The 22221-nt window shown below is 44.0% G+C and overlaps 1 pseudogene; it reads right to left on the bottom strand.

Moving 5' to 3' along the window:
• The window catches only part of LOC126455862 (dehydrogenase/reductase SDR family member 11-like), a 57849-nt pseudogene that overhangs the window by 19391 nt on the left and 16237 nt on the right, over positions 1 to 22221 (bottom strand).

Here is a 22221-nt window from a genome sequence, read left to right as displayed (position 1 = left end):
GCCGAACTCCCCCGAATGGGGCCTCCCGGCCAACAATACCATACAATCATTTCATTTTTTTTTTTTTTCTGCAATGGGTAAGGAATCTTGATCCAGTCCAAGAAGGTGCCATATAAGTTGTCAAATTTTCATGCGGTTGGGCATTACCACTATGAATTTGGATCGCTTCCGTGTTATTGTGTAATCTCTGCCTTCTGATGACATCATTATGCTCGTGAATGGTGAATGTATCTCTCGCTATTTATGAGCAGCGGCATAACAGAAAATCAAGAACCACGTCGTTCCCATTCCAAAAAATAGTCAAAATTAATTGTTTTGCCTGTTACACTTGTTTAGTATTCGGAAGGAGATGTGTCGCTGGTACGAGGACTGTTTCTTCGTTCAGGATCATATACACGATGGTCAGAAACAGTCTGAAAAGCTCTGAAGGGTGTTGCACGGTAGGTTGAGTCGAGAAATTACTTTTAAGAAAAGAACTCGATAACTTGCGCCGTTTCCTAAAGAAAAAGCACTGAAATTAGCCAATCAGGCCGTTGAACTTGCAAATTCAAGCGGCCCGCTAGATACAGTTGTTATAGTGTAGATGACAGCTTACGAGACTGCTCAGCCTTTGGCCTTAGTTCGATCTCTACTGACGTCGCATATCCAGTTATTGTGTCGCTCTTTGGTTTGATATTAGAGAACCAAACGAAGGACTAGTTTGGCAACACTGTCTCATGCGGAGCTCTTGGATGTGCGAGCTCAAATCGAAACGGCTTGATGGCTAGCTTTGACTCTATTTTACTCGGACACTGCGCAACGTATCGAATTATTTCTCAGCACAACTGACCCCGAAACACCATTACAAACTATTCAGACTGTTTCTGACCTCCCAGTACATTCACCAGCAAATAGATGGGATGCAATCATGTCTTCGTTGACTTCCAACGCTTCGAAACTTCCCTTTATCAACATCAATCATGTAGGTTCACACTTCCCGATACTATAAACTTTCTTCCACTCTATGTATTTCTTTTGAGGTTCAGACCATGCATTTAGAAAAATCTCATGTTTTTAAACCATTGCTGCGTTAACAATCTCGTCCTCTTGCTGGGGATTTGTATCAGTGGTTCTAGTTTAAAGTGTCCCACTTTTGACACTGTAAAACAGTATGTAACACTATAATTCTTTTACTATCAAAATATTTTATTTCATTGCATTTCACGAACGTGACTTTTTAGTTTCCAGTTTCAGTACTGCGTAAATGTCTTAAATAATCGTGATAAATCATTTGTAATTTGTGCATTATCAAAAACATACCCAGTAAATAAACGAACATGCAAGAAATTTATGAATCAAAACTACAAAGCGAACAAGTGAAACGAAACAAGACGCTTCTAGTTACAAGCTCGTAAAATAATTCACAAATGAAAGATGTACTCTTTTGTCGTACTGTAGAGATGGAAGCTGCCGCCTAATAGAAACGACTCAACTTAAACAAAAATTATTGAAAAAAGTTCTGGACTTGAAGAACATCTACACAGTACCAAAGGTACGCATAATTGCTACGTTACAGAATGGTAAATAGAAACAATATTTTGTAAAGAAGTTACGCATGTCGTATCACAGAGGTGCTCTGCTAGCACATAAGCTGAACATCCAAATGTTTTACCTGGCTTGGTCTAGTGTACTAATGTTTGTTCATCTCACTATTTACAAACAGCGTTTGAGAATCAGGGCGGTTGTACCAGACTTGCTCTAATTAATGCGGCAGTGAATGATTACGTAGTATAACACTGATAAAAAAAGAATAAAAGTAAAAGTGTACCTATATGGACAAGCACTAGCCCGCACTCTGTGATCAATCCAAGAACTAAAACAGTATTACATTGGTATGTAGTCTCTCTCTCTCTGTCTCTCTCTCTCTCTCTCTCTCTCTCTCTCTCTCTCTCTCTCTCTCTCTCTCTCTCCCCATTCGTTTAGTCGACTTTGAATCTCAGTGACTTCTTGAACTAAAGCACGCCAATTTCGTCTGTCCTGCATTTTCTCCTGCAGACTTTCCAGGATGGAATACATTAATGCTGTGACGCCATCGATCCATCTCATGCTTTCTATCTTAAACAGCACTAACGTCTTTTCCAGCGAATCATGTCTTCTTGTAGTGTACCCAAAGTACGTCTGTTTTTGTTTCAGTATTATATCTTTTAGGAGCAGTCTGGCTTTATTTGCTCTACTCGTTTTCCTTGCAGTCCATGGAACTCTAAGAAGCTTCCTACAATATTGCAATTCACGAGACGTCTGTTCTACACCGTTCAGCCTTTCTTACGGTCCAGGTCCTACAACCGTACATCACAACTGGATAGACCATAGCCCTTGTTTATGGGATTTTTGCTTCTAAAGTTACGTCTCTACTTCTTAAACACTGTCAAACTTTTAAATCTCCTTCCCGCAAAGTAACAACGGTCTCCTGACTTCGTGGCTGCATTCAGCATCACTGAAACTATCTCCATTTTTTTCTCCTCCCGTATGTTATCAAGTGATAGGTGTGGTTGCATAATTTTTGTCTTCTTGACATTTACCCTCCGACCAGCCTTTGTACTTCCTTCTTTCACCTTCAGTAAGAAGATGTTTAACTCTCTTTCACCTTCTGCAATCAGTATGGTATCATCTGCGTATATCAGGTTCTTTATATATATCTCAGCAATTTTTATTACAGTTTCTTCTTCATCTAACCTCAAGATTCCTATAAACCTCATTATTCCCCTCTCTTTTAGCTACAAATCCCTATTTTTCGTCACGCGGGTTAGCCGTGCGGTCTGAGGCGTCTTACCACCGTGCCAGCGGCTCCCCCCGTCGGAGGTTTGAGTCCTCCCTCTGACATGGGTGAGTGTGTTGTCTTAGCGTAAGTTAGTTTCAGTTAGATTAAGCAGTGTGTAAGCCTAGGGACCCATGACCTCAGCAGTTTCGTCCCATAGGAACTTACCACACTTCCAAAAATTTTCCCTATTTTTCAACATTATCTCCATTCAATATGACGGCTCACACCACCTTCCTGAGAGAGCCCGTGTGATGTCATGGCACCATTCTACTGGACGCCATCGGAGGCAACATCTTGCTGCACCAATAACCTCCCCATCATCCACATACTGCTTCCTGCGATGTGCATCCTTCATTGGGCCAAACTGATGGAAGTCGGAAGGTGCGAGATCTAAGCTGTAGTGTGGATGAGGAAGAGCAGTCCAATGAAGTTCTGTGAGCTCCTCTAGGGTGCGCAGACTTTTGTGAAGACTTGGGTTGTCTTGGAGAAGGAGCAGTTCGTTTGCATTTTCTTTGACGACGAACACAATGAAGTCATTTCTTCAATTTCTTGAAGCTAATACAACACAGTTCAGAGTTGATCGTTGCACCATGAAGGAGTACAGCAAACAGAATAATCACTTCACATTCCCACACTTAACGGGTTAAGGACGCGACTTTGAACATTTTCTTTGGAGGAGGGGTGGTGTGGCGCTACTCCATGGCTTGTCGTTTCGTTTCGAGGTTCGAAGTGATGAACCAATGTTTCATCACCTGTGAGGATGCTCTATGATTAAAGTCACGATCAGCCTCGTAACGCTCAAGCAATTCCGCGCAGATGGTTCTTCGTGACTCGTTTTTCGTCTTCTGTTAGTTGACACACACATCTTTCAGTACCACAGTTGGAGGACGAGTATGTCAGCACTACCAACATAGACGTCTAATTGGGCAGTGAGGTGTTAGATTGTGATCCGTCGATCACCTCGGATGAGAGTGGAGAGTGACCACCTGTTGAAACTTATGAAGAGCGACAGCTATGTGCGGCCGTCCGAAACGCGGGAGATTGCGCGACCTTGTTACAATGATGACAGACACCTCGCCCAACGACTCGTAAAACTTTCTGTATATCCATCTTTACAGAGACGGTTGTGGGATCTCGGCAGGTCGGTACAGAATGTCAAATCAAACACCTTTCAGCCGTCCAAGTTTCCAAACTGTCATTTTATTGGGCTACGAGTTTCGGAGATCTATTAATCCTTCTTCAGGCCGACGTATAGATTCCAACCTCGTTTCCGGTCAAAATCTGCCGACGGTCGGCAGATGACGTTTGAGGTGGTCGCTGTTTCAGAAATCTACAGATATCAGTCTTCGAATGTTTACCCCTATTTTGACCGGAACCGGGATAGAAATCTTCCTACACGTTGGTCACGGGTTCTGAAGGTGGCTTAATATATAGTCGAAGGTGGTAACCAATAAAATAACGGTCTGGAAATTTAGATGACTGAAGAGTGTTTGACTTGACCTTCTCATTTTACTTTTGTTCAGGCCAGGTCACCGTAGACATTTTACAAACGCCTATGAATACGTGTGATATTCAGCTTTTCCCACAACAGAAATTCAACATCTCTCTGCTTGGAACGCAGCCCACGTTACAGGCCGGCCGGGGTGGCCGAGCGGTTCTAGGCGCTACAGTCTGGAACCGCGCGACCGCTACGGTCGCAGTTTCGAATCCTGCCTCGGACATTTATGTGTGTGATGTCCTTAGGTTAGTTATGTTTAAGTAGTTCTAAGTTCTAGGGGACTGATGACCTCCGATGTTTAGTCCCATAGTGCTCAGAGCCATTTTTGAACCACGTTACAGACGCAATTTTGAAAGCTACGTGTAGCGCCGCCACCTACAGGGTCTGAAGCGGCAATATTCCCCCATGTCCCACAACAATTTCCACATTTTTTCAACCGGAACTGGCTGAGAAAAAGAAGTGTTCCATTATTTATTGGACACCCCTCGTATCTGTCCTAACGTTGAAGCCATTGAGTACAGCAAGATGGGAAAGTAGGTTTGATGCGATCGTCCATTGTTAGTATAACAAATAAGAGGCCTACGATACACTGATTGAAATAAGCGAAAACGAAAATACGAACCTAATGGCCGCACATGAGGCTGCCAGTTTGACAGACTTTAACCGTGCGTTGTAGGGTAGGCCCACACTTGTTTCGTCTGACGACGAAATAGGTTGCCAAATGCAACCCAATATTATTGTCGGTGCTATTTCACATATTGTAGTCTGTCTCCTTTGTCTTGTTCCTTGAGAGCCACAGTTCTGCTCGGAATTTTTTGACTTCATTGCCTTTTGCAACTTCTGCCGAAGTATGCGCTTTGCCGGCCGAAGTGGCCGTGCGGTTAAAGGCGCTGCAGTCTGGAACCGCAAGACCGCTACGGTCGCAGGTTCGAATCCTGCCTCGGGCATGGATGTTTGTGATGTCCTTAGGTTAGTTAGGTTTAACTAGTTCTAAGTTCTAGGGGACTAATGACCTCAGCAGTTGAGTCCCATAGTGCTCAGAGCCATTTTTTTTATGCGCTTTGCCACTGTTCAGCGCTGCAGTGAACAGTTGTTCAGTGCGCGGCTAAAAGGTGTGGAGGTGTTTCTTTGTCTTGGTGTCCTGCGAATATGTACCACATGTGAAGATAAACATTTACGTAAATAGGTGCTTTCACAAAACTTTTCTCTGCCGCCCATCATGTGCATTATAGCAAGTAATCCGTACGAAGCTCAAACCGTGAGCGCTGGGGGTAATGCGAGAACTCTACCCACCTCTACTCCCCGTATATTACTTTTCCCCCTCCCCCCTCCTCCCCCCCCCCCCCCCCGCCCACTCACTGCGGTCGTGGTGCTCCTCCCTCCGCACTGCACGCTTACGTCTGCTCACGGAACAGAAAAAAGTGAATAGATTTTTAATTATACACTCTGCAAGTGACATCACTTAATTAAAGTTGACATAATTAATTTTTGAGTTTTAACTCAAATTGTATTACACTGTAAACGGTTTTACTTGCGTTTCACTGAGTGACCTGATCTGAAATACACATCAAAAAGACCTATGATTAAGTGTAGTATGTGAAAAATAAGACGTCAAGTATATATGATAGCGGGAGAAAGGTTGTCTACGCCTGTAAATGAAAGTTGTGGCGGATTACCTCTTGTTCCATGACTACTGTTCCGCGCCTCCACTTCATTTACAGGGTTATCAAAAAATCTCATTATCCACTATATATCACTGAGATGCTAATAAATTGTTCTCTTATTGTTGTAAATGCTGACATGTACCTAAATCAGGGCTGTAGAGTCCACTTACGCCGTGAAGGAACGGAACATAATGAGCACAAGGGTTCACTAACGACACCATACAGCAAACTCGACGATAAATATTCGAATTGATTTGATAATGTTTCATAAATCGTCACCACCAAAACCAACCATTTTATGGTGGGAGAAAAATCTCTCTTCAGCTGAATGCGTAAAAGATAAGCCCCCCTCAGTAAGACCATCAACAAGACTGGAAACAAGTGAAGAGAATGTAGCGTCTGTGGAACGTTCGCCAAAAAAAGTCCAATCGTAAGCGGTTCAGGAACTGGAAGTTCCATACTCGACGTTACAAAAACATATGAAGAACGATCTCAAGTTAAAGGCATTTAAACCTTTGTTTCTAAACGAACTGAATGACAAGAACACACAAAAAGTCGTCAGGTTTGTATCGGCGAATGCTTTATGTCTTTACAGCTCTTCCTTCAAGAGCAAAAGTGTTTTTCTCTGACAAGTGTAGAATACAGTATATCGCAGTGCGAGAGCCATAAACTTTTGTGGAGTAAAGAAAACCCACAGTTTTATGACGAACTGGAAAACAACCCACGATATGCCATAACCTTGGCTGTAATCTCTGCAATCCACTTCGTAGCTCCACATTTCTTCACAGTGCTGTGAATCACATTGCGTATCTCACCATACAACACGACTGGTTTGTTCCATATCTGCAAGGTAAGGAACTGCAAGGCCGTATATGGTTTCAGCAGGATGGGGCAGCAGTCCATTCTGTTATCGTCGTTAGAGAGTGCCTCAATGAGGTATTTTATCATAAGGGTTCTGTCCATTTGTATGCAGCTTTGGAGTGATCACTGCGAAATCCTGATCTGTCATCTTGCAACAAAACATTTGGGGGATTCATTAAATGGAAGGTTGCTGCCACATGTTACGAGACAAATGTACGTAAGAATTCTGTTCGAGGTGCAGTTACCAAGCCAGCAATGTTGAGGAGAATTTCACATCGTACGTGCAGGAGAATCATACTCTGTTGTGAAAATGAGGGCGCACGCAGACGCTCTGGGCTAAATAATAAAGAACAGACTCACAACCTCAAAGCTGTGTTCTGTCATGTTCCCATATTAATACAATGCGAACACCTATGAATATGTGGGCACGCCATGTGGGGCTATGGGAGTTTGTGATTTCTCATTTGTTTTCCGGGTATTCCATGGCCCGGAATTCGAAGCTGAAGGACGGTTCGGAAGGTCTTAGTTGACGAGAATATGGAACAAATTTTTCCCCAAATCAATAATGAAAAGGATTTTTCTTCATTTGCGAATTTCTCTAATCACACAGCAATAATTTGGAATTAATATTTTTCATCACTTCTGCTTGAAAATAATATTTTGCCGGGGAAAACTTCTGGAAACCTATCATGGACGTGTAGGATCCTTCGCAGCCAGAGTCGCTTTACGCTACCTTCCAAAGGTGTACCAACACACTTTTAAGCAACTGATCATTGTGTTTTGACTCATCAGTGTAAACAGAGCACATGATTTTTATTTAATATTTTTACAAATTATTGGGTAGCCACCGAGAAAAGCAATACCTATATGAGATGAAACCTAATCATACCTAACGGCAGTTTATTCTGGCTATAGTAACGCTATATTAATCGGTGTAGCCTCGCAGGGTAACTGTCAATACAGCACACGTCTTGGAGTCTCAATCAAACCTGTCAGGTCATCCTAATGTTGAGCAGCTACTGCCGCTGTTAATCAACGGACGACACTCTTCAGAAGCACGGAATGTATTTGCAATTGCTAATATGTACATCTATCAGCTGCATAATGGAATGACTGTAACTGTCGTTGTTACGAAACTAGCACAGATCAGAACAAGCCAGACTAGGATATAGGCATTATCTGAAGCTAAGTCCACAGACTCCAATACCGTAATACCCTGTGTCTACCTCATACTGCACTACTACGGTTACTGAACTGACAGCACTCACACACTCCGTCCTCAGACTACAAGTGGCCCATCGGGACCATCCGACCGTCGTGTCATCCTAAGCTGAGGATGGGGGGAGGATGGGCGTGTGGTCAGCACAGGGCTCTCCTGGTCGTTATGATGGTTTTCTGTGACCGGCGCCGCTATTATTCGGTCGAGTGTAACTGACAGGCTGTGTCCCACTGACTTCGAGGTAGTTCCTGCTTATAACTACGTATATAGGACGAGATGAAGCCTCTTCTCGTTTGTGCATTTGTGTGTTAGTGTGTGTTAGTGTGTGTGTGTGTGTGTGTGTGTGTGTGTGTGTGTGTGAGCGCACGCGCCAGCCGAGAAATTCCTCCTGTTAATTTTTCGTTCTGACTCCGCGAGCTCTGAACGACAGCTACATGTCCTACAGCTAATCTCAACAGCTGGCTTATCTCGCAGTGTGCTTACTTTTTCAACATGGCACTGTCTCATCTGCCAGCCCTTGAACAACTGAGGCTATCGGTTTGCTTTGGCTCATTATCTGACTTATCATCGAGGACTATCTGTGCTGTTTCATCATGGAACTGCCTCATCTGCCACCTGGGCAGATCTTAGACTACTGGTTTGCTTTCGCCGTTTTCTCAAGGCAGCGTACCATTCATTTAATTGTTGGACCTGCGGCCTCTTTTCCTCTTTCGACATTGACTGAGGGTGTTACACTTTGTGAACTGAACAATGCTTTATTGAAAATCATCTCATCATTTTATTCACAGCTTTGCTTCTAATGCTGCACGCAGTTTGTACAACAACATATTACACGAGACGAACAAGACATCCAGCAGTGGTAAGAGAGAAACAGTAAGCGTACAAGAAGTCTTTTCAGCATAGGCTATGTAATTCACTAACGTCCATAAAAACGTTAAATCTCTTTCCAGATTCTTCGCCGCATGATGACGTCTCGTAGCTCTTACTTGAATGGAGGCGAACTGTGGTTCACTTACCTGTCAGAGCTATCTCCGCAAAGACCAGCGCTGTTGATAAGAACATCGATTCCTCCTAAATTTTCTTTGATCTATTTCAAGGCGCACAGAATACTCTCCTCGCTGCTGACGTCACATTGCAATGGATACAGTGCACCGGGAGCATCCTTCAGTTCTCGAGCCTGTGAGAAATAAACGACAGATTTGTAGTATGTGCACGGGGCAGCATGAGAAAAATCAGGTTCGCCATTGCGAGAAAGATCAAGTTTGCCATTTAACGAACTTCCATTCTTCACAAGTGAGAGTCATCAGTACATGAACAAATAATCTGTTGTCACAAAGGGTGACAATATTTTTGTTTCTTTCCTAGACAACGACGAAATTAATGAACACAGGTAGCCCCACTTAACTTGATCATGCATATAAGGAAACTTAACGTAGTCACCAATGAAAAAAAATGAAATGATCATGTGGCTTTGATGGCCGGGTGGCCCTATCCGGGGAAGTTCGGCCGCCGAGTTGCAAGTCTTATTTTAGGTGACGCCACACTGGACGACTTGGGTGTCGATGAGATGATGATGAGGACAACACAAAACCCAGTCCATGAGCGGAGAAAATCTCCAAACCGGACGGGAATCGCACATGGGCCCGCTGCATCGTAGGCAAACACGTTACCACACAGCTAAGCAGCCTGACCAGTATTCCAATGTTAAGCTTTTTATCACTAACTAATCAAATTAAAGAACCAAGCAGGTAACAGCCAAAAACTTACATTTTTAGAAGTCTTCAAAGAACATAAATCAAAATGAGACATCAACGATATTGAGAACTTCACTTGACGTTACGCTCGTTGTTGTATCTCACGTAGTGCACCAGAAACTGGAAGATCACCTTTTCATCTGACAGTAATCACAATTCGGATAGGGTATTGACTATGTCGGGTGTGCCAGTTTCTTGGAAGCCATGTGGCCGTCTCTTAAAAATCTTCCGTTTGAGGCTAGAATTGTGGGGAAGCAGGGGTGATGTGATATGTGCTGTTAGATTGTTCGATTTCCAGTTTCTTTGGAGCTGATATCGCAACTTAACGAATCGCTTGCAGGAATCTATAAATAATTTTACACAAAAGGATGAGAAAAATTATAAAAGGAAGACAGACGGAAACATAACACAAAAAGAGGCATAAAGCGAAGTGACAAAGGCACTTCACTGAGGAAGACGGCTAATAAATATGGAGTAAATTTTATGACACTACCGTTATCTGTCGAACAGAGAGAACCAATTATCCTAATCCAACTATACCTACTGCTTACAAACACACTCACTGGCAAAAATCACTACATCGAGAAATAATTAATGTGGAGTAATGCAATTTCTGGAATACATTTCCCTAGGTAACATATTTCAGTGATTAACATTACGAGAACCTAAGTTAATGTAGGTGCGAGATAAGCCATTATAAATGTGAAATTCTGGTACATTCATAACCGGTGTAACCGCTAGACTGCTGAATGCACGCATGCAAACGTGCATCCACTGTGTTAGACAGGTGCCGGAGGTAAGTTTGTGGGAGGGAATTCTATGAATATTGCACTTGTTCGGTCAATACAGGGACGGTTAATGCTGTTTGTGGATGATACTGGAGTTGTCCGATGGCGTCCCATCTTTTCTCCATTAGAGACAGATCTGCTCGTCGAGCGGGCCAAGGCAACATGTCGACACATTGTAGAGCATGTAGGGTTACAACAGCAGTATGTGGGCAGCATTATTCTGTTGGAAAACACCCCCTGGAATGATACTCATGGAAGGCAGAAAGCCCGCATCTCGTGGTCGTGCGGTAGCGTTCTCGCTTCCCACGCCCGGGTTCCCGGGTTCGATTCCCGGCGGGGTCAGGGATTTTCTCTGCCTCGTGATGGCTGGGTGTTGTGTGATGTCCTTAGGTTAGTTACGTTTAAGCAGTTCTAAGTTCTAGGGGACTGATGACCATAGATGCTAAGTCCCATAGTGCTCAGAGCCATTTGAATCATTTTTTTTTTAAGGCAGTAAAACAGGCCGAATCACCAGACTGACGTACAGATTTGCAGGCAGGGTGCGTGGTGTAACCACGATAGTACTCCTGCTGGCATACGAAATTGCACTCCACACCATAACCCACGTGTAGGTCCGTGTGCCTAGCATGTAGATAGGATGGTTGCAGGCTCTCAAGTGTACTCCTAACCAACACACCGAGACAGAAACAGCTTTCATCAGAAAACACAACAGACCTCTATTCAGGGCTCTAACGAGCTCTCGCTTGACACCACAGAAGTCGCAAACGGCGATTGTTTGAGGTCAGTGGAATTCAAGCTACAGGGTGTGTGGTTCGGAGCTGTCCTTAAAGTGAGCCATTTGTAACTGTTAGTTGTGTCATTGTGGTGCCAACTACTGCGCAAATGGCTGCTGGAGATGCAGTACGATGTGCCGAAAAAGATGACGTTTCCTCTCAGCAGTGCCACGTGACCGTCCGGAGCTCGGTCTTCTTGCGACATTACATTCCTGTGATCACCGCTTCCAGCAACCACGTACAGTGGATATATCCGTGCAAGTCTTTCTGCGGTATTGCAGAAGCAACATCCAGTTTCTAGCAGCCCTATTACACGACCTCGTTGAAACTCAGTGAGGTGTTGATAATAGCGTCATTGTCGCTGTAAGGGCATTCATGTTTAACATCAATTCACCACGTCGAATCTCGAAGGTAACTAACGATTACGACCGTTACAGCGTTTATTTGACGCAAGCCTGTTCTGCACCCTCGTAGTGGCGCTACTAAAGCAATGCGACTGGCGAGAAATCTGAATTGACATCACCTTTCATATGTAGACGCACGCGTGCGCCGTTCATGTCGCTAAACTCCTTCTTGGTGTTGCGATTTTTTTCCGTCAGCTTGTAGCACCACCGCTTCATCTGAACAGTAATCACAGCATTAATTATTTTAGGTGTCCCGTTTTACTGGAATCCGAGTGGGTGCTCTTAATCTATTAACGGTGAAAAGCTTCTTCCGACTCAGACTAGAATTGTGGGGAATCAGGGGTGGTGTGAATGTGCTGTTAGATAGTTCGGTAGCCAGTTTCTTATATAACGTTAACCATTCTGCCGTTGTCTCAGCTGCAAGCAGTTGGTAGTTGTCATCGTGAGTACCAGTTGCTGCTCCTGTCTGGCAAGCTGTGCGGCGCGACCATTGCTTCTTGCATCACTGCAGCCCGGTGTTCACCGAAACATCGATTTATGGAGTTCTTGAGATATGGCAATATACCTTAGGACGTCCTGTGCTAGATAGATAGCAGTTTTTCTCCAAGCAGCCCTCGCAACGGGAAAGAGAGTATTCATGGGGTCGGTACATATCAAGTGTCTTCCGTCATGTTTCATATTGTATGACCTGTCAGAAAGCAAGTAACTTAGCTGATAACACGGATTTCTCTATGGGTAGCATGTCAGTAAAACAGAGTTTACTCATATTCATTCTTTGCGAAGTAAGCGGCTTCGGTAAGGATGCCTGATGTTTTCGAGCCACCTGTGAATAACTTTTTGCCAGGCGTTCCAAAAGCAGTACCATTTAGACAGGGTTGAATTTTAGTCACTTGCGGATATCGCCGTTTTGCTAGCTTCATTATCTTGTACTGAATATTGAACGTAAACTGGGATATCTATTGCTTGAGCCCACATTTCCCCAGCACAAAGTATATTCACATTGGACCGACATGTATCCCACGTACGCGCAAAACAAGACTATGTTCGTAACTTGTGTATTACCGTAGCAGCCGATTTCCAGCATCTTGCCATGGACTGGAGCCAAGTGGATTGTTTAAAACAGAAGCCTCGTGGGTTCGGCGCAGGACCTCTCAGAAGACTCCACGATCTGTGGAGACTCGTACGGTTGCCAAAGTGTTAACTATAGGCCAGAAGTGGGCAAGGTGGAAGCAGAGTACGTGTGGAACACACTTTTTTTAATTTTTAGCAAAATTCCCTAGGATCTTCAGGCAAAAATTCGTAATCTGAAAACCCAACAATTGAAACCGACATAAAATCAAGTGTTAGACATGATACTCTTGAAGTACACTCCTGGAAATGGAAAAAAGAACACATTGACACCGGTGTGTCAGACCCACCGTACTTGCTCCGGACACTGCGAGAGGGCTGTACAAGCAATGATCACACGCACGGCACAGCGGACACACCAGGAACCGCGGTGTTGGCCGTCGAATGGCGCTAGCTGCGCAGCATTTGTGCACCGCCGCCGTCAGTGTCAGCCAGTTTGCCGTGGCATACGGAGCTCCATCGCAGTCTTTAACACTGGTAGCATGCCGCGACAGCGTGGACGTGAACCGTATGTGCAGTTGACGGACTTTGAGCGAGGGCGTATAGTGGCCATGCGGGAGGCCGGGTGGACGTACCGCCGAATTGCTCAACACGTGGTGCGTGAGGTCTCCACAGTACATCGATGTTGTCGCCAGTGGTCGGCGGAAGGTGCACGTGCCCGTCGACCTGGGACCGGACCGCAGCGACGCACGGATGTACGCCAAGACCGTAGGATCCTACGCAGTGCCGTAGGGGACCGCACCGCCACTTCCCAGCAAATTAGGGACACTGTTGCTCCTGGGGTATCGGCGAGGACCATTCGCAACCGTCTCCATGAAGCTGGGCTATCGTCCCGCACACCGTTAGGCCGTCTTCCGCTCACGCCCCAACATCGTGCAGCCCGCCTCCAGTGGTGTCGCGACAGGCGTGAATGGAGGGACGAATGGAGACGTGTCGTCTTCAGCGATGAGAGTCGCTTCTGCCTTGGTGCCAATGATGGTCGTATGCGTGTTTGGCGCCGTGCAGGTGAGCGCCACAATCAGGACTGCATACGACCGAGGCACACAGGGCCAACACCCGGCATCATGGTGTGGGGAGCGATCTCCTACACTGGCCGTACACCACTGGTGATCGTCGAGGGGACACTGAATAGTGCACGGTACATCCAAACCGTCATCGAACCCATCGTTCTACCATTCCTAGACCGGCAAGGGAATTTGCTGTTTCAACAGGACAATGCACGTCCGCATGTATCCCGTGCCACCCAACGTGCTCTAGAAGGTGTAAGTCAACTACCCTGGCCAGCAAGATCTCCGGATCTGTCCCCCATTGAGCATGCTTGGGACTGGATGAAGCGTCGTCTCACGCGGTCTGCACGTCCAGCACGAACGCTGGTCCAACTGAGGCGCCAGGTGGAAATGGCATGGCAAGCCGTTCCACAGGACTACATCCAGCATCTCTACGATCGTCTCCATGGGAGAATAGCAGCCTGCATTGCTGCGAAAGGTGGATATACACTGTACTAGTGCCGACATTGTGCATGCTCTGTTGCCTGTGTCTATGTGCCTGTGGTTCTGTCAGTGTGATCATGTGATGTATCTGACCCCAGGAATGTGTCAATAAAGTTTCCCCTTCCTGGGACAATGAATTCACGGTGTTCTTATTTCAATTTCCAGGAGTGTATTATGTTAGTTGTCAACTGCTGGAGGCGAGCTTCAAATATTTCTCACATAATACTAGTAACACAGTTCAACAGTAAAGAGAATGTACAGGGCGTTTATAATTGAATATCGGGATTTTAAGGATTTATGATATTTATTACGTTAAACTTACAGTTATAAATGATATGTCAAATGAAAGAGCAACTCGAACAGTTGTGTTTGGCACCATGCGCATGCGCAGCGCGCAGTGTTCCCACCGCAATCCGCTAGACAGCGAAGATGGCGACTAGTGAACAGCAAGCGTTTTCTGTTTTGCAGTTTGCAAAGACCGAATCTGCATTTACTGTGCAAATTGCGTTCCTGCTGCAGTTCGGTTGTGATGCTCCAAGGGATAATAACATTCGTAGATTGTATCATCAATTTGAAGATACCAGCTGCCTTTGAAAGGGAAGAGCACAGGACAAACAAGAGTTAGTGACGAGACTGTTGAGCGAGTGAGAGAGTCGTTCACTCGTAGCCCAAAGAAATCAGTCTCGAAGGCGAGTCGTGATTTGCAAGTTCCTGTGTCGATTGTTTGGAAAGTTTTAAGAAAACGCTTACAACTATGTCCTTACCGTTTACAGTTATTACAGGCTCTAAAGCCGAAAGACCATGGATTACATGCTAATTTTGCAAACGAAAAGTAGTTTCATGATGATGAAGATTTTCTGGATCATGTTGTCTTCAGTGATGAATTGACCTTTCACCTTAGTGGACATGTTAACACTCACAATGTTCGCATCTGGGGCTCAAGAAATCCTCACAAGGTGGTACAACTGCAATGAGATTCCCCTAAAGTGATTGTTTTTTGTGCCATATTCCAGTGGAAAGTTTATGGGCCTATCTTTTTGGGTGAACGTACTGTAACTGGCACTTCTTACCTTGATACACTAGAGCAATGACTCTTTCCTCAGTTGGAAGAAGATGAGCCAGAGAGCTTCATTTTCCGCCACCTCATTGGCACAGCGAAGTACGCAATTGGTTGAACTTCGCTGTACCCAAACGCTGGATAGGCCGCAAGATGCCCAATGACAGGGCTTCCTTTGCATGGCCTCCACGTTCACCCCACCTAACGCCATGCGATTTTTTCCTTTGGGGCTTCATCGAGGATCATGTGTACGTGCCTCCGCTACCAGCAGACCTCCCTGAATTAAGAAACCAAATTGAAGCAGCTGTTGCTACAATCACTGAAGACACACTTGTGAACGTTTGGAAAGAACTCGGCTATAGACTTGATGTGTGCCGTGTGACAAATGGTGCTCACATTGAACATTTATAAGATTCTTGGTAAAACTGTTTTAGTTGCTCTTTCATTTGACATATCATTGATAACTGAAAGTTTAATATGATATATATTATAAAGCTTTAAAACCCCGATATTCCATGAAACCCCGATATTCATTTATAAACATCCTGTATATGGCAAAATTAGGATAGAAACGCTCCTCGCGGTTGGGCAAGCAAAAATATTAGGTTAGGCGAAGTGCAAATTAAACGTAACTGCGTATACACACAGACGAAAGCAACTAACGCTGATGGAGTTAGTTTGATAACTGCATGCTTGCCCAGCCTGCCAGAGTTAGACAAGCTGATCGCAAAGTCATTCAATATAGCTTAAACTGAATTACACGCATGTAGTTTAACAAGACGTTATCAGAAGCGGGCTACTTTCACATGACACCATGGGAAATGGTCGCTTACATTGTCGACAGTAAGAGGGGTAAACAGTCTTGCAACGTAACATTAAAGCCATCAACAGATAACTAGTCCGAAAAATTAGTTCCACAGGCAATAAGTGAAAGAAACACTTTAAGGCTGCTGACTACAAGAAACGTAGATGATACTAAGATCGTCGACAAAGAGACAGTGATTGGCGATCATTGTTAGCAATGATGGTCACCAAGGACAACATATTTGTAAAGAAAGCCAGAGGATCAGTCACAAATGTTGGGACAGATAGACAGTCCTACGTAAAAGACGCAGTAGAACACTTACTCCAAATTCGAGAAACATAGACGAATTGTGGCTAATGCTCAGACTCACTATAGGTCTCTGTGTAGGTACTAAAAAGACGATGGTTAGCTGTCTTGGTTAAGTAGTAAGCCTACGCTTTGAAATTGCTGCTAATTGAATGTTGTTATACTTTTGCTAAGGAACAAATATCTCTTACTACCGTCTCAGACTCATTGGCCGTGCGTGCTCTTGCATTGTGTGCATGAAATAGTTATGATTTCTCGAAAAATGTTGCAGTACACTGTTCACGTAGATTTGATGGATAAGATGTTTCAGTTTACAGGGAAATGATAGCTTCGTTAATTCAAGTTGCAGTAATTGCACAGCTCATGGTTGTTTTCACATCATGCAGGAACCCTTGTCGTAATTGTAGAACATTTTAGAGAACTTAAAGGTCGGCTATTCTTAGAGTTCACGTGCCCTGATAAATCTATCCATGATTCATCAGAAAAATGTGAGAATTTCAACATTGGGCTCTCCATCAAGTACAGACTGCAGTGCGCAGTTGCAGTACTGGCGTTGAACAATATAATCTGAATATTTCAGTTGAATGTTTGGTGTTAAATGAAAAGTTTTCTCTAACTTGTTGTGAAGGTCGCTCCCAATCCTTCTTCTTCTTCTTCTTCTTCTTTTATTGTTCAACACTGATGTTGGTTTTCTACAGAGCGTCATTCCTCTCTTCTGTTATGTTTGCCTTCATTTCCACGTACGTGTTACCTCCAACATCATTCATGATCTGTTGCGTGTATGATATCCTTGGTCGCCCCTGCCGATTCCTTCCCTCACTAGCTCCTTCTGCTATTGTACCAATGATGTTGTGTTGTAGGATGTGCCCTACAAGTTTGTCTCTTCTTGTTTGGATGTACGTCCACAGAGATCTGTTTTCCTCTACTCTTCTAAGCACCTCTTCATTTGTTACTTTGTCTCTTCAGCTGATATTCATCATCCTTCTATAGCACCACATCTCCAGGGCGTCTAGCCGTCTTCTCTCTTCTCTTCCCATTGTCCAAGTTTCACATTCGTATAGAGCCACACTCCAAATGAAAGCTTTCATGATGTGTTTCCTTATTTTCAGACTGGTGTTCTTGCGGGTGCGTAAGTTCTGCCTCAGATTAACTGGTATTTTGACCTGTTGCTCACATTTCTTTCCGACTTCTACCATCCCGTGTGATATTGCTTCCCAGGCAGGTATATTCCCCTATCACTTTCAGCTCCTCTCTTCCAGTTCTCATTCTCAGAGGTTCATATTCTGCTTCTGTACAGCGTACCATCACTTCAGTCCTCTTCTTGTTTATTCTCATCCCATACTGATTGTATAGAATCCTTTCCAGTGTTCTGAGGACTTCCTCTAGATCTTCTTCTGTCTCCGTGACTAGCAATATCATCGGCATAACGTAGCACGTCTATCTTCTGACCATTAATTTTGATCCCCAGCTCAGTAGTATCTCGAACTTGGTCGTTAACTTCCTGGATGTAAGCGATGAATATAAGAGGAGAGAGTGCACATCCTTGTCTTACCCCTTTTCTAATATTTGTTTCTTGTTCCTGGTGACAGTTCATAATCAGTGCCACCTCATTCTTGTAGAACCTGAGTATCAGACGGATGTCTTTGTATTTCATTCCACTTTTCCTCAGCATTCTGAACATCTCTTGCCAGATAACGTTATCAAATACCTTTCCAGGTCTACAAAGGCAATATAAGTTGGTTTATTTTTCTGTAATTGCTATTTGATAAAGAATCTCTGTGGCAGAATCGCTTCTCCTGTTCCCAATCCCTTTCTGAAACCCAACTGATCTTCACTCAGCATATCCTCCACCTTCTCTTAAATTCTCTTTAGAATTATTTTTATGAGAATTGTTGATGCATGTGACGTTAGGCTTAAAATTCGGTACTGTTCAGATTTTGTAACTGCTGCCTTCTTTTGTATAGGAACAATTATGCATTTCTGGAAGTATGTCGGTATCTCTCCTGTGTTATATATGCATCTAATACGTTTAATCTACATTATTTTCATGCTTTCATGAGCATTCTTTATTACTCCTGCAGGGATGTCATCAATACCCACTGCTTTTTTGTCCTGTAGTCCTTTTAGAGCTTTGTCAAATGCTTCTTGCAGAATGTCATCTCCCTTGTCATCTTCGCTTACTTGCTTTTCTCTTCCTATTACTTCCTCAGAAAGAGATGATCTGGCATACAGCTCCTCAATGTATTCTTTCCATCTCTTCACCATGCCTTCACCAAACACCATTTTTCTCTCTTGATTTTCTGCTGTACCTGGTCGTTTGGTGGGGTCATTAATGCCAAAACCGGCGAAGATTCAGCCATCATCATGCAAGGAGAGACTGCGATTGTGGGGCAGGAGGGGTTACTGCCGTGATGTGTAGTAGCACATAATGTAAACCGTCGCAGAGGAGTACTACCAAATATTCCTGACCAGGTCATAGGAGGCCGTTGAGACAATGCGCCATGGCAAGCTGTCAGAGCAGGAGTTTGTGCTCCATGACCACACGCCAACGAGTTCGACAAAGGACACAGCCGCACATTAGCTTCTTTGGGCAGCCAAATTTTGCCTTGATCTTGTATTCTCCTGACAAGGCACCGACTGACGTCTTACTCTTTCCACAGGTGAAAAAAGCCATTATTTGACAGGCACTTCCGAAATGATGATATGATTATCGCGATGGAACCCGCTTAATGAACAATTAAAAATCCAAACTTTTTCAACAAACATCTCCAAGTGATGATGAAAACTTACGATTAACCCTCGTAGGAGCAGTTTGTGTATCAGTATCGTTATCTGATGGTTGATTATCTTTGTAGAACTTCATAGTAGGTCTGACAGCCTTGAACCACTTCTTCAGCAGCAGAGCACGCTCTGCATGGCAGAGCCAATGCCAGAGCTGCCGCTCGCCACCAGGGGAACTCAGAATGAGTAGGCTGGTACCTGACAATGACTAGCGTCATCTGTGAGGACTACTGTCCTGCCCCTGTTTCATATTGGTACCACAGCTGAATCCCACCGATCACGGCTCAGACTCACTGTAGGGACACTTTTGATATCCCTGTGGTTTTCCCCCAATACTGAGTTCAATGTGTTAAGCAAACTAATTTATAGCATGTGCTATAGGGATTCAAGTGTGAAGATGTGCTACTGCTAATCGGCTCTCTCTGCCTGAGGGCACTTCATTCTATACTGCACAAGCGCCAAGCAGGTAGGTAGGTTTCGAGTATTTTCGCATTTTGGGCTCCTCTCTCCACCTACAATTGCTACAGTAGATGGTGATATTCTTCAGTATATCATTCCTACAGTGATTCAGGAAAACGAATTAACAACAACAGACTACTAATCTTCTACAACAGATCACCTAGCTGCCACCAGTCATATGGTAATGAGAAGAAGAGTGGCTGGGAATGATAGTAAGTTGTAAGTAGCAGGGCAAAGCCGGTTCTCCACCGTTTTGTTAGTGTGGGTAGCATACATTCAGGGGCATGTATGACCCCTCCCCTCAACCCATTGTTATGCTAATCTGTTTATGATACCTGGTGGAATGTTTCGCAACATATGGAAACTGGAAGATTTTGCAGCATTGAGGAGTGTTTCCAAACAGCTGTCCGGAGGTGGTAACTTCTACATGTAGTCTCATATTCTGGAGTAGATGTCATGGCGTTCTGCTTCAGAGGCCAAGAGCACTGAGACTTCATGTTGCAGCCATGTACGTCATCATTGTTAATGTGCTGGCCATCCCCAGAAGGTGTTGTTCCAACCAAGACTCTCTAGATTGTAAACAGCTGGTGTCAGTCAATCATTATGTCGTTATCAACAGTATACCTCCTATACTAGTTATTTTCGAAGACAGAAATCGGGGTACACACGCGTTTTCACTTGCTGCGAAAATCCCATAACAGTATGGCATACGCTACATTTTCCCAACGTATCCTCTCAACGGGGATGGAAAATACACCGACGCTATGGGATGATACACTGTAATAAGCACCACAGTTGACAGTGCGATAAATTTTAGCAATTTTACCAGGTTTTTTCCGTAATTTAAACGATAACCGAGCACACAGCAGCATGCTTCCCAGTTTCTGTATCATTAGTAGACCACCCCCTCCACTATTTTGGGAGAACCATATATAAGACTGCGTTTGTAGATAGATGTAGATAGATGTACAGTATGTCCATTCATGGTTAATTCTTGGACATATATACCAGTGTAAACCAGACAGTGTCCTATTCCGATGCCGTCAGGTTATCTACATATTTCTAGTACTCTGATCACAATGACGAATTTACGAGTATGATTGTCCTCCTTTCCCTGTGCGGATGAGAGTAACATTCTTGCATTCATAGGATGAAGTTGGAGATTGAAAGATTCCTTCCCCCCCCCCCCCCCCCCTCATTGTCTTCAACCAACCCCTCCCTGCAACTGTTTCACTGATTTAATTTGCAACTGACAAGGAGGTACTATACCCAATACATTCCATGTCTCGTAAAGGAACAGAGTGAGCTGAGTCTGTAACTGTTCTTCAGTGAGGACTGTTCTGCACCAATCTTACTTATGCCATTCATATGCATGCATTTTGAGGAGGTAAGCTCCCCTTATCGGTGTATAGCAGATATGAGTGTTGTAGTGATACAACAGACAGTTAAGAAGAAACGTATGGTTTATGCATTATGGAGCGCCAGATGGAGGAATTTTCAAGCATTTACGTAAATCAACTGTGCTGTCAACTGTGAAGTATTTTATAGTGTCTGGGGTTAGTACCAAGAAGGTATTGAAAGGAGGAAAATGATTGTAGAACATAAACACACGCTCTTCTAAGGCTACGTGGTTCTGCACTTAAATATGCTATAATAGTAAACTCTAATGCAGGACGTATATGTGCATCATCTGACTTACATCCATCCTGCAAGTTTTCTATCCCTCTCACTAAGGTGTAAAACTTTAAGAAGACAAAATTGCATCCTTCTACGTCAGAGAGAAACACACAGTCTTTGTGATACGAGGCGTGTCCAGAAAGTAAGTTCCTATCGGTCGCAAAATGGAAACCACTACGAAAATCCGATAAAGCTTTGCTGTTACAAATGAAACATTTCGGATTTTCACGGTGGTATCTATCTCGCGATCAGTCGGAATTCATTTTCTGGACCGACCTCCTCCATGCAAAATATAGCTTTCTGGAGGTGTATAGCGGCCAGTGGTCACATCCGATTACAGTTCAGATATTATACTATGCTCGTATCAGTCCTAAAAAATGATGGCCAGCAATGGAAATGCATCTTATGGGAAACATACAAATACTCAGCAGCGGTGCTTGACATGAGAAATTACGCACCATACTGCGGCACATTCTTAAACAGGATAACTGTCAAGCAAATGTACTTACATAGGGTTTGCAGTACCTCATATACGTCTATCAGTTACTTAGAAAAGGAGTTTGAAACATTGTACGTACATCACTTGTGCTAAGAATTCTAAAGTATTGTTTTAGTGTTTGGTGTCCGTACCTAGAAGGTATCGGAAAGAGAGAAATGATCGTGGAACATACACTTTCCAAGGGCTACGGGGTTCTGCACTTAAGCACGCTATAATGCTACATCTGTGCGGTTTCCAACCTATTAGCCGTGTGGAGGGCAA

This window comes from Schistocerca serialis, chromosome 2 (assembly GCF_023864345.2).
Source record: "Schistocerca serialis cubense isolate TAMUIC-IGC-003099 chromosome 2, iqSchSeri2.2, whole genome shotgun sequence".
Classification (NCBI taxonomy): Eukaryota; Metazoa; Arthropoda; class Insecta; order Orthoptera; family Acrididae; genus Schistocerca; species Schistocerca serialis.
This window is presented reverse-complemented; position numbering and strand designations above follow the sequence as displayed.